At 47.0% G+C, this 12,386-nt stretch overlaps 1 pseudogene; it reads left to right on the forward strand.

Annotated features, from left to right (window-relative positions):
- Positions 1-12,386, forward strand: part of LOC789928 (transcriptional adapter 2-beta-like) — a 32,432-nt pseudogene continuing 20,046 nt past the window's right edge.

A 12,386-nucleotide genomic window follows, 5' to 3' on the forward strand; every position in this document is an offset into this window, starting at 1 on the left:
ATGGCAGCCCAATCAACCTGCTCAGCAGCCCATGCAGAATTCATCCGGGAAGGAGCAGAGCAGCAGAGGAAGTGCCACCGTGCAGAAAGCAGAGTGGATGGTGGCCCTGTCAGGATCTGCGTCCCCAAGACTTGCAGTGGCAAGAGGTGCTGTGGGATCCAGGAGGCTGGAATGTGAGTCCTGTGACTTTTTCTGGATTTTCAGTGCCCCCTTCTGCTCCCCACTTCCTGGATAAAGTCGGGGGAGTGAGCCTGGAGATCCCACTTCTGATCCTGTTAATCCTGATGCTCGTCATTCTTAGCAGATAATCAGAGGGAAAAAAGGAAGCTTTGCCTCAATCCTGCTTCCATTCTGTCTCTTCCTCCCTGTGCACACCACCCCTTCCCCCAGGAACCCACACACATATGCACACGTGCAGCCTTATAACAAGCAGCTTTGCAGTATGCTTCAGCTATTTGGTTTGACACAAAATGTGTTTGGTTTACGTATCTTTCCCAGGGAGGAGTTGTTCTCTGGGGTGATCGACAGGGCTGGCTGCACTTGATTTCCTGGGATCTGCTCTGGCCATTCTTGTCCTTTTGTTAACACACGTGCCCACTAGGAGAACAACTGTGCAGGGAAGGACTGACTGAATAGCTTCACAACTGCTGTAACTGCACTGAGGCTGACCTGAGCGGGACGAGGGCAGGCACCCCCGACACTCACACAGACGGTGTCTTGCCTGTTGCTTGGACACATCTTTTTTTTTTTTTTAATTTCATTTTATTTTTAATTGGAGGATGATTACTTTACAATATTGTGATGGTTTATGTCATATATCAACATGAATCAGCCATAATTATACATATATCCCCTCCCTATTGAAGCTCCCTCCCACTCCCTCCCCATCGCACCCCTCTAGGTTGTCACAGAACACCAGTTTTGGCTTCCCTACATCACACAGAAAATTCCCAGTGGCTATCTATTTTATGTATGGTAATGTATATGTTTTAATGCTACTCTCTCACACCATCCCACTTTCTCCTTCTCCCACTGTGTTCAAAAGTCTGTTCTTTATGTCTGTATCTCCTTTGCTGAACTCCTAATAGGATCATCAGTACCATCTTTCTAGATTCCATACATATGCATTAATATATATTTGTCTTTCTCTTTCTGACTTTTTTCTGTTTTTCAGTGCCAGAAAAACAACCCAATCAAAAAGTGGACAGTATTCACTGTGTGTAATAGGCTCTAGGTGCATCTGCCTCATTAGAACTGATGCACATGCATTCCTTTTTATAGCCTAGTAATATTCCATTGTGTATATGTACCACAACTCCTTTATCTATTCATCTGTCGATGGACATCTAGTTTGCTTCTATGTCCTAGCAACTGTAAATAGTGCTGTAATGAACATTGGGGTACATGTGTCTTTTTCAGTTCTGGTTTTCTCAGAAACTGTGCCCAGTAGTGGTATTGTTGGGTCATATGATAGGTTTACTCCTAATTTTTAAAGGAATCTCCGTACTGTTCTCCACAGTAGTTGCATCAAATTTGCATTCCCACCAATAGTCCAAAAGGGTTCCCTTTTCTCCACATCTTCTCCAGGATTTATTGTTTATAGATTTTTTTTTATGATAGCCATTCTTACAGGTGTGAGATGGTACCTCATTGCAGTTTTGATTTGCATTTCTCTAATAATGAGCAGTGCTGAGCATTTTTCATGTGTTTATTAGCCATCTGCATGTCTTCTTTGGAGAAGTGTCTGTTTAGTTCTTCTGTCCACTTTTTGATTGTGTTGTTTTTCTGGCACTGAGCTTCATGAGCTGATTATATATTTTGGAAATTAATCCTCTGTTGTTTCATTTGCTATTCATTTCTTTCATTTTCAGGGTTGTCTTTTAATCTTGTTTGTTGTTTCCTTTGCTGTGCAAAAGATTTTCAGTTTAACTAAATTCCATTTATTTATTTCTGTTTTTATTTCCATTACTCTAGGAGGTGGGTCAAAGAGGATCTTGCTGTGATGTATGTCAGAGTGTTATGCCTATGTTTTCCTCCAAGAGTTTTATAGTTTCTGGCCTTACAGTTAAGTCTTTAATCCATTTTGAGTTTATTTTCATGTATGGTATTAGGAAGTGTTCTAGTTCCATTCTTTTACATGTAACTGTCCAGTTTTCCCAACATCACTTATTGAAGAGGATGTCTTTTCTCCATTGTATATTCTTGCCTCCTTTGTCAAAGATAAGGTGCCCATAGGTGTGTGGATTTATCTTTAGGCTTTCTATCTCATTCCATTGGTTTATATTTCTATTTTTTTGCCAGTATCATACTGTCTTGAGGACTGTAGCTTTGTAGTATAGTCTGAAGTCAGGAAGGTTGATTCTTCCAACTCCCTTTTTCTTTCTCAAGATTGCTTTGGCTATTTGGGGTCTTTTGTGTCTCCATACAAATTGTGAACTTTTTTGTTCTAGTTCTGTGAAAAATACCCTTGGTAGTTTGATAGGGATTGTGTTGCATCTGTAGATTACTTTGGGTAGTATAGTTATTTTCACAGAATTGATTCTTCCAATCCAAGAGCATGGTATATCTCTCCATATGTTTGTGGCTTGGGCACATCTTAAGACAGAAATGCTTCTGGTTAAAAGAAAGAAGCCCTGAATATAGAGGAAAGAGAACAGAGCATTTAGCAATAAAGCTGTAATTAGGATCACTCCAGCCTTTACCGAGGCAGCCTCTGCTTTTGGGCAGAGATGTTTAGGAGGCGCCTGGCAGAAGGCCTGGGAAACACAAATCATGCCCTCTGCCCTGATTTTCTATCATCCTGTGCTCACCTGAAATCTCATTTGTAGCCACTGTACTGGCAGGCAACTTTTCTGTTGGCAGATATGTAGAGTTCCCTAGACAGAGTAAAGGCTCTCCCCCTGGGGATTCAGCTAAGCAGCATGGACCTGACAGTGTTTTGCCTGTCCTTCCTGGGCACAGGGATGGAGGCCCAAGGCAGTGTTTATGACTGATTTGCACACCCATGTATGCAACCCTCTAAGTGAGCTGTTGCATGTTTTCTTCTGCCCATTGTAAATTAGCTGGATATATGCACCTAGATTCTCAGCTGACCACAAAGATGCAGTGGAAAAGGAAAGGTATCCAGGAAGGCTACATGTTTGGCAAGTTGGCCTCCTTCTCAGGGGCTGTTTGCAGGGGCTGCTCTCAGGGCCCAATTTCGTCTCTGCCACACTGGTGTGCCATCCTTCAATGACCTTTCTGAGCAGACAGCTAGAAAAATGCCTCTTTGTGCGCTCACACTGACTTCATTCAATTTTCTGCCTTTTCTCAGCTAATCTTCAGCCTGTAATTTCCTAATGACTTTCCCAGGGCTATTCTGTTGATCGCTAAAAGGCATAGCTGGCCAAGGTCCCCTGCCTGTCTATAGTTAGAATTCTGTCAGCATTTCCTTCCTAATTATGAGCCAGTGTCAGCATGTCCCTGGGCATGCAGTATTCTCTAATCAGGAATAGGCTTGGTAGGGACTCCAGGGAACAGACTACAGCGAAAACTTGGGGCACCCAACCCTGAAGAGTCCCCAGGGCCTTTCCGCTCCCAGCGGGCCACTCCGCTCACAGCACTCAGGGAAGCAGGCTTTCCTCTGGACCATGTTTATTCCCTACTCAATCTCAACCTGCACAGAAGAGCTTGGAAGCAATTTGCCAAAGCGAGGCCCACCCAAGTCTTCACTTATGTCTCCATACTTGATACCCACTGGCATGTCTTTCCCCTTGACCCTTCCTAAGCCAGACAGCTAGGTCAAAATGCTAAGTAAATGTTTCCTGATTACATTCAGCAACGTCAAGCAATGCAATATACAAGTGGCTTCACATTGCACTTTGTCCATAAGGCAATATTTCCAAGTTAATGATACTATAAATCTTAGGCTGATATACCATGTCCTAAAGGTAGCCATTAAGGACAGCTGTTTAAAAAAACTTATTATTAATATTATTTTCATATAATTGGGAAAAGGTCCTCTTGCTCCTCACACACAGGTGACAGATGTGACTAAATACATGAATCCAAGATGAACCATGGGACAGAGGAGCCAGCCACACTCTCAAGCTCTGAGTAGCTACTCGATCCTGCGTGGAAGCCCAGGAGCCCCGACCCCTCTTCCACTCCCTGACCGACCAGGAACCAGGTTTCATGGAACCCTCACATCCCATGTGCTCTCCACCCCTGCTTCACACCTGCCTCACCTTCCTTGAGGACTGGTGCACGGTGATGGCTCTACAGTCTTTCCCCACTTGGATTGCTGTGTGTAGGACAAAAAATCAAGCAAGCTACTTAAAGAGTTAAACTCTTCTGTGATCTCAGTTTCGATCGAGACCTTCAGGATCTGGTTCGTGTCCACTTTTTCTAATCCTACCTGTGTCATTCCCATCAGCACTAGGAATCCTACACCACCCATAAAATCCAGGGCTGCCCCCACCTCCATCCTCAACACATGTGTCTACTGTAGCCTGAAAAGAAAACCTTCCTTCTATGAATGAGGTCCCACCTGTGAGTCCCCAAGCCCATTCAGGATTCAAATGGCTCCCATTTCCTCTATGAACTCCCCAAGAGAAGCAAGATCCTTTGTGCCCATGACCCATGAATTCCCTGCTGCCCAATAAACAGACTGGAGAATCATGGTAGGCTTCATGTATGTCTCCCCCCAAAATCAAACGGAAACCACATCAGACATGTCCTAAAATGCCTGATTGGATACCAGAGTCAGAGCCTGGCACTAGTGGGATCACAAAAACTGACGGCTGTTACTCAGCTCACTATCCTTTCTGAGAATGTGGACAACTGTTTGGAATGAAATAAAGATTAAGAAATGGCCCAGACTGGGACATTAAAAAGAGTGTCAAAGAGCAAACAGTCTGAGACTCTCAGACTCACAGGCATTCTCCAAGGCCCAATCCTGCCCTCCACGATAGCCTCAGACAAAGACCCCAGCCTGAAGGTCCCCGTCCTCACACAAGCTGAGTCTCAGGGCAGATAATCATGGGGACTGGAAGGCTGCTGGCAGTGACCTTGTCATGAACTGGCTGTCACTCTCTTCATCTCTTAGTTGAATGCCCTCTATTCAACCACTTTCCACTCATTCTGTGTTAAAACACACAATTTCAGAGCCTGACTATATCCAGATATCAAATAACTACTTTTAAATGTAAATTTAAAAATTCAAAGGGCTGTTTTCCAAAATGTCCTTTCCAGAAGATGCAGCAAGGGGGGATGGACCATAGAGTGAACTCCCCCAAGGCAGCAGGGACTCTGGAGGACTTTGGTCATTTAAGATGAACCAGATAAGATAGGGCATGGACATAATTAGCTGCAAAATGCAATGTGAGATTTAGTTTCTGACACATTTCAGAACAGACAGGCAAGTCCCCACCCTCGCCCTCTAGGAGAGGCACTTTCCTGGACTCCCCAGAGCCAAGGATGGCACAGGGCTGAGGGGCATGTGCTCCCTGGGTTCTGGGTCATGAGCGTGGCTGGGGGTCCCTCTGGGAGTGTAGAGGGTTTCCCAGAACAGAAGGCACTGTCCTGGGCCTGACAGGGTGGGTGTTGGTCAGCGATGATCCTAACACACATCTTTGCATCCCATGAAAAGGAGAAGAAATTCCTTACAAAGGAGAAGAAAATAGATATATAAGCTATATAGATATATAAGAACAAGAACAATAATATCAGCATCTCAGGAACTGCAGAGCACCTGTGAGCCAGGGCAGGACCATAGCACAGCCAGCCAGCAGGAAGGACTGTGGTCTGGATGCTGCAGGATCCGGAGAACTGAGTTCTAGACAGCAGCACCTCCATCAGGTCTGCTTCTGAACTGTCCTGGAGTTTCAGGAGGGGATGTCTCTGGTTGGCTTCCTTTCAGTCAGAGGGTCCCAGAGAATGCAGCTCCTCAGCCCCTTCCCACCCAGACCTTTGTCCTAAGGAGACAAACAGAGATGGAGCTCTGGACACCTCTGATGGCCAGCAGGGAAACCAAGGCAAGTCCTGATTTAATTTAAAACAGCAAGTTAAAATTACAGCATCTATAGCCCAAGTCAGCTGTCTTTCTCTGAAATCATGTGAAAGTACACACACACATGCACACACACAAGTTGTGTAAATGCTTGGTGTATAGTTGGGTTTGTGCTTTTCTGTACATTTTAAAACTCTCCCTACTGTTCTTTTCATTTTTTAAAGTATGGTTGATTTACAATGTTGTGTTAGTTTTCGGTGGACAGCAAAGGAATATATATATTCAGATTCTTTTTCCTTATAGTTTAGTACAAAATACTGAGTATAGTTCCCTATACAGTAAGTACTTCTTGTTTATCTAGCTTTATACATGGTACAAAATATATGTTTTTATACATAGTAGTTTGTGTCTGGTAATCCCAAACTCCTAATTTATCCTTCCCCTTTCCCTATTGGTAACCATAGGTTTGTTTTCTATGTCTGTGGGGTCTGTTTCTGTTTTATGGATAAGTTTATCTGTATCACTTTTTTAGATTCCACATGTAAGCAAAATCATACATCTGTTTTTCTCTGTCTGGCTTATCTCTCACTGAGTATGATAATCTCCCTGTTTTTAATGATGTTCCTGCCTTCCGCTTGTCTGGAGATCTAGGTCAATGAGCAACTTTGGTGTCTACACCTCCATCTCTATTCAGAAGGGATCCGAGATGAGACAGGCTCTGGCAACAGGCAATAGGCCCTATCCAGCAGGCGGGCGGCCATCCATGGGGTCACACAGAGTCGGGCACGACTGAAGCAACTTAGCAGCAGCAGCAGCTGTGGAAGAGGCAACAAAGGGTCTGCCTTCTTGGACAGAGGGAGCTCTGCCACCTGGTGGCTGAATCAGGAGATGCCATGCTCAGCCAGGAGACCTGGGAACCGGGTTCAGTCAAGGCAGGAGGGGAAGCCACAAGGCAGGAGGGGAAGCCGCTTGCTTTTTTATTAATATTTTTGTTACAAATTCGCATTTTAAAATAAAAGTTTCATGGATGGGAAACAGGCTGCTAGTATGCAGATAGTGCTTCTAATCCCTCATCTTAATCATGATCCCTGTCATAGTTGGTGCTTAATAAATGTCCCTGATTTTCAGACAACCTTTCTACACTGCCCCTCTCATGACTCTCAGTGTAGCAACAGCTCATTTTTGCCAAACTTTGGCCACCTGATGTGAAGAGCCAACTCATTAGAAAAGACCCTGGCGCTAGGAAAGATTGAAGGCAGGAGGAGAAGGGAACGACAGAGAATGAGATGGTTGGATGGCATCACTGACTCGATGGACATGAGTTTGAGCAGATTCCAGGAGCTGGTGATGGACTGGGAAGCCTGGCGTGCTGCAGTCCATGGGGTTGCAGAGTCAGACATGACTGAGCGACTGAACAACAAAATAGTTGGGAAAAATTAAAAAGAAAAAAATATGATTGAGTTGAAGCATTCAGACATACTGACTGCACAGGAAGCTACAATCTCCTCAAAATTTCAAGGCCCGGCACCCGGCGTGCTGGCACAGTCTGTCGTTAGCCTTGGTGTTGGATTTGTGGCTCTTCCCGGGTGGCTGGGCCTGTGGGACTAGACCGCCAGGGAGTTGGTGAACCTACACAGGGTAGACACCCTGCACGTGGGTTTTTGGCAGGACCCTTGGGAACTGGAGGCCCGTCCAGGCCCACGTCTGTGTGGAAAGATGGGGTCAGGGAGGAGGCTGGGAGGAGAGCAGGGATCCACCCCCAAGGAGGCTCCGGGAGCTCTGTCTGGGCCCCACAGGGTAAGGGAAGCAGACGAAGGGGCAGTTTTAGTGGAGATCTGTGAGATGTGAGCTGGGAGTCATGCTGCTTTGGGGACAACGTCAATTTGGGGGAACAAGTCTCCTCCACATTCAGGCTTGGATGGCAGCGCCCAATAGGGCCTGTGGCCTCTCCAGGATCTCGGCTCTGTCTGCAGCCTCCCCAGGCCCAGGAGATGAGGCCTGCTTGGGGTGCCTTACCCTGCTGGGACTCCCCACGTGAATGGGGTGTCTTTGAGGTGGGGGTTGATCCCTCAGAGAGGCTAAACTCGGGAGTCTTCCAGCACAAGTGTGCTAACAGGGACATGAGCTCATAGAGATGGAGGGAATGCAGGGACCCTTAAGGGACCAAGACCAGGATGGGCCCTGAATCCCACTCTGCAGAGGGAGGGCACCCCCACACTGGTGCCCCCAGCAGGTGTAAGTCAAAGTTGCTGGGTGCCATGCACACAATGCCATGTACATGTACCAGGCTGGGCACACAACACTGGGCACATGTGCCAGTGCCCAGGCTATGAACACACACTGGGAAACACAAGGTGTACATCACAGGGTGTGCATCACCAGGACACAGCACTGGGCACATACACTGGGCAGGAAATACTGGCCACACACTTACAGGCCCACACTCCAGGCACGGGAGAGTGGACACACGTGCCAAGAACACATTGCCAAATAGGCAGCACCAGCAACACAACACTGGCACACAGCTCTTGGCAAACAATTAAGTCCTGCAGTGGCAGCCTGGCAAGCTGGGCACACACGGCAGGAACACACACCTGCACACACACCAGGGTCATGCCTGGCACCCACAGCAGGAACAGAAGCTGATACACACCCCAGGGACACGAAGCGAATGCGCAATGCCAGGTATACATGGCAAGAGCATACGCTAATAACACATACCAGACACGCCGAAACACAATGCTGTCAGGGGCACAAAACATTGACACGCGTGTCAGGCACACACTTGGGGCACACAAGCCTGGCACATGCTCAGAGTATGCCAGAAAATCAAATAGGTACATATACCATGCACACAACAGTTATCACACTGTCTGGCACTACACCCAAGACCCCAGGGGATAGACACACACATCAGACACCCACTGGGAGGCATCCCAGACCAGGCCCGATCTCTGGGGCCACAGCACTGAGCTCACAAGATGGCAGTACATGCCGGGTGCACACATCTGGTGCACACAGCAGTACCCAAATTCTGGGAACACAGAGATGGACACCCAATGCTGGGTACACACTCTCAGCTCAAAATGCCAGGTCCAGACTCTGGGAACACAATGCCAGACATGCAACGTCAGGCAATACCATGCTATATATAAGGCTGGGCACACAAAACTAGACACACAACACCAGTCAGAGACTCTGAGAACACAACACCAGGCACACAGCCCATGGCACACAACACTGAATACATAATCTCGGGCATGCACACACACCAACAGCAAAATGCTGAGCACACATGCCAGATACACACCCTGGACATATGACATGTGTCAGATGCATAGCTCTGAGCACACAACTCGGCACACAGAACCACAGACACACTGCCAGGCATATGGAGCTGGGCAAACAACAACCAGCACGCAGCACTGTGAATACAAAGTCAGACACACAGGGCCCAGTGCCAAATGCCAGGTGCACTGTATGAGCATGGCAAGTCAGGCACACAGAATCAGGATGCATCACGGGCGCTCAGCGGGAGCACACTGGCCACAGATGCAGGAGACACAACGGTGGGCACACTAAACTGGCACTCAGAGCTGGCTATGAGGAATGAGGTGTGCGGAGAAGGCTCATTGTTCAGCCAGGGCTCTGGGCTAGCCTTGCTCTCCTTCCCCACTACCCCAGGGACCAGCCCCACTCCCGCCTGGGGTCTGAGTGTCATTTGTCACCACTGCAGAGCCTGGACAACTGGTTGGAATTCTTTGTGTGGATGTATGTTATCAGGCTCCTGTGATGGGAATGTGAGTCATTCTGAGTCCTTTGCTATGAGAAAAAATCATGCAGTGCCTAGTATGTCTATGATGGTGATTTAGTCACTATCAGATCAGATCAGTCGCTCAGTCGTGTCCGACTCTTTGTGACCCCATGAACCGCAGCACGCCAGGCCTCCCTGTCCATCACCAACTCCCGGAGTTCACTCAGACGCACGTCCATCGAGTCAGTGATGCCATCCAGCCATCTCATCCTCTGTCGTCCCCTTCTCCTCTTGCCCCCAATCCCTCCCAGAATCAGAGTCTTTTCCAATGAGTCAACTCTTCACATGAGGTGGCCACAGTACTGGAGTTTCAGCTTTAGCATCATTCCTTCCAAAGAAATCCCAGGGTTGATCTCCTTCAGAATGGACTGGTTGGATCCCCTTGCAGTCCAAGGGACTCTAAAGAGTCTCCTCCAACACCACAGTTCAAAAGCATCAATTCTTCGGTGCTCAGCCTTCTTCACAGTCCAACTCTCACATCCATACATGACCACAGGAAAAACCATAGCCTTGACTAGACGAACCTTTGTTGGCAAAGTAATGCCTCTGCTTTTGAATATGCTATCTAGGTTGGTCATAACTTTCCTTCCAAGGAGTAAGCGTCTTTTAATTTCATGGCTGCAGTCACCATCTGTAGTGATTTTGTAGCCCCCCAAAATAGTCTGACACTGTTTCCACTGTCTCCCCATCTATTTCCCATGAAGTGATGGGACCGGATGCCATGATCTTCGTTTTCTGAATGTTGAGCTTGAAGCCAACTTTTTCACTCTCCACTTTCACTTTCATCAAGAGGCTTTTTAGTTCCTCTTCACTTTCTGCCATAAGGGTGGTGTCATCTGCATATCTGAGGTTATTGATATTTCTCCTGGAAATCTTGATTCCCGCTTGTGTTTCTTCCAGTCCAGCGTTTCTCATGATGTACTCTGCATATAGGTTAAATAAACAGGGTGACAATATACAGCCTTGACGTACTCCTTTTCCTATTTGGAACCAGTCTGTTGTTCCATGTCCAGTTCTAACTGTTGCTTCCTGACCTGCATACAAATTTCTCAAGAGGCAGATCAGGTGGTCTGGTATTCCCATCTCTTTCAGAATTTTCCACAGTTGATTGTGATCCACACAGTCAAAGGCTTTGGCATAGTCAATAAAGCAGAAATAGATGTTTTTCTGGAACCCTCTTGCTTTTTCCATGATCCAGTAGATGTTGGCAATTTGATCTCTGGTTCCTCTTCCTTTTCTAAAATCAGCTTGAACATCAGGAAGTTCACAGTTCACATATTGCTGAAGCCTGGCTTGGAGAATTTTGAGCATTAGTTTACTAGCGTGTAAGATGAGTGCAATTGTGCGGTAGTTTGAGCATTCTTTGGCATTGCCTTTCTTTGGGATTGGAATGAAAACTGCCCTTTTCCAGTCCTGTGGCCACTGCTGAGTTTTCCACATTTGCTGGCATATTGAGTGCAGCACTTTCACAGCATCATCTTTCAGGATTTGGAATAGCTCAACTGGAATTCTATCACCTCCACTAGCTTTGTTCGTAGTGATGCTTTCTAAGGCCCACTTGACTTCACATTCCAGGATGTCTGGCTGTAGGTCAGTGATCACACCATCGTGATTATCTGGGTTTAGTCACTAAGTCGTGTCCAATTCTTGTGACTCCATGGACTGGAGCCCGCCAGGCTCCTCTATCCATGGGATTCTCCAGGCAAGAATACTGGAGTGGCTTGCCATTTCCTTCTCCATATTTATATTATTATCATTTTGCCAGAGAATTTTTGGCTTCGTTCCCTAGAATACCAGGGCAAAGGACAAAAGCACGTGATTCTGGGGCTTCCCTGGTGGCTCAGTGGTAAAGAATCCACCTGCCAGTGCAGGAAACACAGGTTCGATCTCTGATTCTGAAAGATTCCACATGCTGCAGAGCAACTGAGCCCATGCGCCACACTATTGAGCCTGTACTCTGGAGCCTGGGAGCTGCCACTACTGAAGCCTGCCTGCCCGAGAGCTTGCTCAGCAAAAGAGAAGCCACCACAGTGAGAAGCTCACACACTGCAGCTAGAGAGTAGCCCCTGCTTGCCACGACTAGAGAAAAGCCCGTGCAGCAACGCAGACCCAGCACAGCAAAAATTAAAGTAAATAAAATTATAAAAAGCACATGCGATTTTGCTCGATATTGCTGCTTATCTCCATTGAGCTATGCCCCTTTGCATTTCCACCAGGAAAGTCAGAGCATGCCCAGTAAAACGGCCTGGGACTGTAGTGACATTCAGAGCTTGTACTCTTCCCAGGTCCCAAATCCCAAATCCCAGAAGCCGCCATCCCTCCCACCCCTCCGCCTCCCCTTCCTCTCCCCATTTCTGCCCCTCCCTACCCCTAACTCCCCTGGACCTTGAGATGAGCAGTTTGGCCCTTTTGCCATTAGGTGGCGCCCCAAAGTAACTGTTTAAGCAATGTGATGCCTTTGACCTTCCTCTCCAGAGATTTCTTTTCCTCCTGAAGATTCTGAAATTTAGCCTGAAGGAAAATTGCACCTCCAGAATCTGGTAGGTATGGCAACATCTTCAAGCAACTCTAAATGCTTTGTAT

Source organism: Bos taurus, chromosome 21 (assembly GCF_002263795.3).
Source record: "Bos taurus isolate L1 Dominette 01449 registration number 42190680 breed Hereford chromosome 21, ARS-UCD2.0, whole genome shotgun sequence".
NCBI lineage: Eukaryota > Metazoa > Chordata > Mammalia > Artiodactyla > Bovidae > Bos > Bos taurus.